This window comes from Sus scrofa, chromosome 1 (assembly GCF_000003025.6).
Source record: "Sus scrofa isolate TJ Tabasco breed Duroc chromosome 1, Sscrofa11.1, whole genome shotgun sequence".
Taxonomy (NCBI): Eukaryota; Metazoa; Chordata; class Mammalia; order Artiodactyla; family Suidae; genus Sus; species Sus scrofa.
In genome coordinates this window covers 55265391-55271390 of record NC_010443.5, presented here as the reverse complement: position 1 = coordinate 55271390, position 6000 = coordinate 55265391, and the positions used below count along the sequence as shown (strand labels likewise).

Here is a 6000-nt window from a genome sequence, read left to right as displayed (position 1 = left end):
GAGATCAAAGTCTGGATGTTTGCTGTGCTTATTGCTACTGGGGTGCCTTTGCTTCTAGCCTGTAGTGGGAAGATCTAAGAAATATATGCTTATGTATATAAACACACATACCTAAACACACACACATAAGTATACATGTATACATATACAGGCATATACATATTTTAGAAATTATAATTCACATCAGCACCACTAATTCTGTTTTCTCCACATAAAGTTCTTTTTTTTACTTTTCCCCATTTCATATTTGCATACTCGTTCTTCCACAGTGAAAACTCGCGTTCTCAAAAAACATCAATATTTTTACTTATTTGTTCATTCCTATAATGTGTCTAAAATAGGTTCAGAATTTCTTTCTCCAAACCATTACAAAAAACAAACCTACAGAATATTTTGTGACAATTTATATGGGAAAAGAATCCAAAAAAGAGTGTATGTATGTGTGTGTGTGTGTGTGTACACATACACACATATATGTATGTAGAACTGAACCATTCTGTTGTATAGCAGAAATTATGACAACATTGTCAATCAACTATACTTCAATAAAATTCTTAAAAATGGAAAAAAAAAACACTTTATGGCACTGCGTAGATTTTATTTTATGTTACCTGCAAATTTCTGACTCAATGACTATATTCAGGCTTACCTTCAATATTTTGCACAACTATTTTTGGTCATGGTAAATTATGAATCATAATCAGAAAAGTGATTTTTTCTATTATGATGCAGATATTTCACTTTTGCTGTAGCGCTATGATACTCATTTCCATACTGAATAAGAACAAAATCTCTGAAGTTGTTTTTTCTCCATAACAAAATATGAGGCTATTAGTTGTCCAAAAACAAACAAACAAAAAGCCCTACAAAAATAGTTCAGGATTTGTTTTTGGTTATTTGTTTTGAGGTGACTTTTTTGGCATCCCATGCCTCCTAGGACTGAGGGTGTATGGTCAAATACTATGAACATACATTGCTTGGATTAGCATTTTCTTTTCCACCTCCTTAGGTGTGGATATGTGGTTATTTGAAATATTGATAACTTTTTTCAGTTTGCTTTTGGCTTTAGGTTTTTTGCCCTTTCTCATTCTTTTTTAAAAGTATAGTTGATTTACAATGCCATGCCAATTTCCGCTGTACAGCAAAGTGACCCAGTCATACACACACACACACACACACACACACACACGCACGCGCGCGCGCACTCTCTCTCTCTCCTTTTCTTGTATTGTCTTCCATCATGGTCTATTCCAAGAGATTGGATATAGTTCCCTGTGCTACACACCAGGATCTCATGAGATCCTTTTTCATTCTTGTTGTCTAATTTTATTTTCAAATATTTAAAATATTTAATTATATATTTATTTTAAAATATGAATACAAATGTTTCCCAAAGTCAGAACTATACAAGGTATTCTCAGATAAGTGTCTCTCTCGTATCCTTTCCACTTCATTATCTCTGCCTTTATATGTAACCAAGGTTACTGTTGTAGTAGATTGAATAATGGCCTCCCAAAAGATGTTCATATCCTCATCTTTGGAAACTGCGAATGTTACAAAAAGGGATCTTCTCAGATATAATTGAATTAGGGATCTGTAGAGGGAGATTATTCCGGATTACCTGGATAAGCCCTAAATTCAGTCACAAATGTTTTTATAAGAGAGGCAGGAAGAGATTTCACACCTGCAGTCTGAAAAAAATGCTCAGAGATTGGACTGATGCAGCCACAGTCCAAGGAACACCTTCAGCCACTGGAAGCAGGAAGAGGCAAGGAAGAGATTCTTCCCAAGAACCTCTGGAGGGAGGGTTGCCCCTCCTGGAACCTTGATTCTGGCTCAGTGAAACTAATTTTGGATTTCTGGCCCTGAGAACTATTAGGAAATACATGTGTATTGTTTTAAGCCACCAAATTTGTGGCAATTTGTTACAGCAGCCACAGGAAACCAGTATAATTGTCTGAGCAAGGACTCTTAAGTACTGTCCCAACTTTCTTCTTGCGCCCCCTCTCCCCATTCAGCTCACTCCTTAAGTGTTGACTGGACTTCCACTGTGTGAAATGCTGGGCACATAAACACACATACAAACATGCTTACTTCTATGTTTACTTCCAAAGTGTACTGAGAATGTGGTGATGCCAAAGGAGGCATACGTTCTGCTTGGGGGCTGAGAAGCTGTGGGAGGGGGTTCAGGAAAAAATCCCAGGGGAATGGTTTTACTGCCAGGCATGAGTCCTGCCTTTCTGCTGTACCTACTCTTCTACAGGTTCAGCCCAGGTTTCTGTCCTTGACTTACCCTTGCTCCATGGCCCCATCCTGCTCTCTCTCCTACCACCACACCTGGCATTTGATGCATGCTTTTCCCCTAGGCTGTCCACGCATAGCCTGGCTCCTTGGGAACCTCATTCTTACTGACGTGCCTCAGTTGTCATCCCTCTCCTTTCTGTTTGACAGGTTTGTATTTCTGCCCCAAATTCAAGTGGTACCTGACCAGACTTATCTGGACCTCAAGAAGGGACTTTGGCTTTGGCTTCCTACTGAGGTAGTCTGGTCTCTTACAGAAAACAGCTGTAGGCAATTAGCTCCCATAGATCTTACCTTCTATCTACTTAAAACACTAAATATTTTCTGACCTAAAGTAATCAGTATGTCTTCAGAAAAGATTGTGAGGTTTGTCATGCCTTTAAGAGAGTAAGCCTTTTTCTATATCTTATCCTATACAGTATCTAGCACAATGTGTTGTACACAGTAACCCTTTGAAAACAGTTTTGTACTCACTCAAAAAACATTTCTTTATGGAGGATCAAAGTTCATGATCAAATGAACTGAACTACTTGTTCTTGGCAGGGAACAGCTCCCTCAGAGGCCCAACCAGGATGAGGCAGAGCCTTTCAAGAGAGATAAAGGAAAACAGGTAAGATAAACATGCACTGGGAATAAAGATTGAAAACATTATCTTAGAAGCAAAATCACTGGGTGTATTTATTTCAAAGAAAAAGAGAAATGCGGTGATAACTGGTGGATGAGATGATTTATGATCTATGTCTGAAAAGAATTTACCTCCCTCGCTCTCAGGTTAGGGCGAGGAGTCAACCTCATGTTTCTAGGGTCTGAAATTCTGAACTTCTGACATCTAGGTTACGGGCAACTACTTACAGCATCTATGCCTGCAAAACAAAAGGAGTGCAAGCTCAGCAAAGAGCCTGAGCCCTCATGGTCATGTGGAACCAACCTGTACCCTGAATGGGACACTTCATTCCCAGAACCTTTCTTTTCCCAAAAGGGCACACATAGAGTTCAGAAAGAACAATAAAAATAGCAATCAGAAAAGCGGAGGGGGAGAGAAAAGGGTTTATATTTACCTGATACGAAAGAAAGAGCCCCAAATATGTTTAATAAGATGAGAATTTTATGTCCACCACGTTTTAGAAATGGCATGCCAAATCCCAAGCTCCTGTGTTCTAGTTCTGTATTCTGAGGGGAAGGATGGGAGGTAGAGAGAGGAAAGCAACTGCTCTTGGAAGCTTGTTCTTGTGTTTGTTGAGGGCATCATGATAACCCTGGTCTTGTCAGCTTGTGGCTCTCATACTGCACCTATGAACTTCATGTAAGAGTTGCCATTTGGGGGGAAAAATGAGCAAAGGAGCATAAACTCCAGGTCAGAAAATGGTCTACATTCTTTGCTTTGCTCTCTATGGTCTTTCTTTCCTCAGCAGATGAGAGTGATTTTCTACCAGATTCTCAGACCAAAACCCTGTCATTCATGACATTTCTTACAGTCCATGAGCAACTTCTGTTGGCTCTGTCTTAAAAATATGTCTAGAGGTAATCACCAATTCCCCCACTGTTACTCAGGGCCAGGCAGCCTTGATCTCTTGCCTGGGTTATAACTTAATCTCCTTTGATGGTCTCCTCGCCCCTTTACAGTCTATTCTTAAGACAATAGCCAGAGGGTTTCCTGTAAAAAGATAAATCATATCCTGTCACTCTTCTGCTTGAAACTCTTCAATGGTTTCCATTTAGCTCAGTATAAAAAATGATTGTTCTTCTATGGGGGGTGGGGTGGGGCTACAAGGTCCTCCATCCTCTGGGCCCACCCTATCACTTAGTTCTACTTGATTCCCTGCTGTTCCTTGAACTCACTAAGTATGTTGCTGATAAAGCCTTTGCTGTTTTTTGTTTGTTTGTTTTGTCTATAACATTCTGCCTTCAGAAGTTATTTTGCTTACTCTGCATGTCAGAGCCCTGTGGATTCAAATATCAACTTACCAATGAAGTATTTCTTGGCAGCCCTTTTTAAAATGTTAACTCCGCCTCCCTAGAGTCCCCATCCCCTTTTCACTGCTTTATTTCCAGAGCACTTATCAGCATCTAGCATAGTACTTTTTTTTCTTTTTATTGTTTCTTTTCCCATTAAATATAAGCTCCTTTAGAACTACTTGTTTGTTTTGTCTCTTGTCATATCCTCAGCACTTGAGAATGCCTGGCATGTTTTCAGCACCCAACTAAATAATGCCCATGGAAATGATTGAGTAAGAGACCTGTAAAACTAAATTCTAGTGCAAGAAATTTACATAAGGGATAAGAGAGACAGTTTTCTCTTAATTAAATGTGTTCAATAAATAGAAACATCCTAAGAAATATCAAGGAATCTGTATAAGTCTTTAAAAGGAGGAATGGTTGTCTTTAAAGCTTTGTGAGTTACAGTTGAGAAATGACTCCAACATAAAGTTTTAAGTTCAGAAATTTTAGCAGGTTTTCCTCTTAAGTCTGGAATTTTTAGGTGATAATGTGTCCAGATAAGGAACAGAATCTCCATCATTAAATAGGGATGCCTTCAAGTCTGGGAGTGAGGCACTCTGTGCTCTGGGAAAACTGAAAGAACAGGTCTTCAGATAGTCACATATTTTTAGGAGAAGATATTATGTGCCCAATTTTTGCAACTCATATCCAGAAAAACACTGAAATCCTCCATGGTGATGCCTGTTCCTCTTAACTAGTAGTAACCTTCATGAGACCAGCAGCAGACTTTTGTAAAATGTGTTCATGGCTGCATTCACCTCCCCCTTCACCTTTATCACATATCCTGATATTTCTCCTTTCCTCTTTGCGGTGGTATTTCAGAGCTGTCTGAAATGCCACCACCAAGACTATTTTTTTTTGTCTTTTCTAGGGCCGCACCCTTGGCATATGGAGGTACCCAGGCTAGGGATCTAATCAGAGCTATAGCCCCTGGCCTACACCAGAGCCACAGCAACTCAGGAGCCGACAAGGCTATATTTTTTAAAACAAAAAGATGTCATAGTCATCCAGAGTGCAGCGACTCTCAAGGGTGAGCCAATGATCCCTGAGGAAACTCAGGAAGGTAACAAAGAATACTGGCCTGGATAGCTGAGGTGCATATCGAAGGATTGATTCTAGTAAGCCCAGACCTTTGCATCTTCCTGTAGAAACCACTGAATTCCTTAACTTGAGATATCTGGTTTTCTGTAATCTTTTGTTCCTACCACCTGCCCTTTTTTGAAAAAACTCCTATATACCCCAGTTCCCCCCATCAGTTCCTTAGAGCAGCTTTCTCAAGGCTACCTGAGATGCTGTCTCCCGGACTTAAGTCCTGATTTTGTCCCAAGTAAAACTTAACTCTCAAAAAAAAAAAAAAAGAAAAAAAGAAAGAAAAGAAAAATCAACAACAACAAAAAAAACAGTTCTACTTGTTATAAATGAGTAACAGGCATAGGTTCACATCCAAAGTACCACAGCTTAATGGCTTGTTTTGCTGAGTAAAAGGAGAGAGGATGGGAAGTGAAGCCTTAGAATAATTAGATGCAGAAGGAGAGATTAAGAAACCTTAGGGAAAAAATCATTGTAGTTTTATATAGAGGGATTATTCATGGTAATGAATGTAAAAAGTATGACCCTTTCCATAGGGGGAAATGTGGGGTTTTAACTGAGAAATAGAGAATTTAGAGAATTTAAGATGTTGTCCTGGAAGTTTCTGGGCCA

At 39.3% G+C, this 6000-nt stretch overlaps 1 long non-coding RNA gene across 1 annotated transcript in view; it reads left to right on the top strand.

The window, feature by feature from the left end:
* LOC102160378 overlaps positions 2838-6000 on the top strand; it is a 142059-nt gene continuing 138896 nt past the window's right edge. The window contains exon 1 of the long non-coding RNA XR_300753.3: positions 2838-2911. This is a non-coding gene — a long non-coding RNA (uncharacterized LOC102160378). The remainder of the gene's footprint in view (positions 2912-6000) is intronic.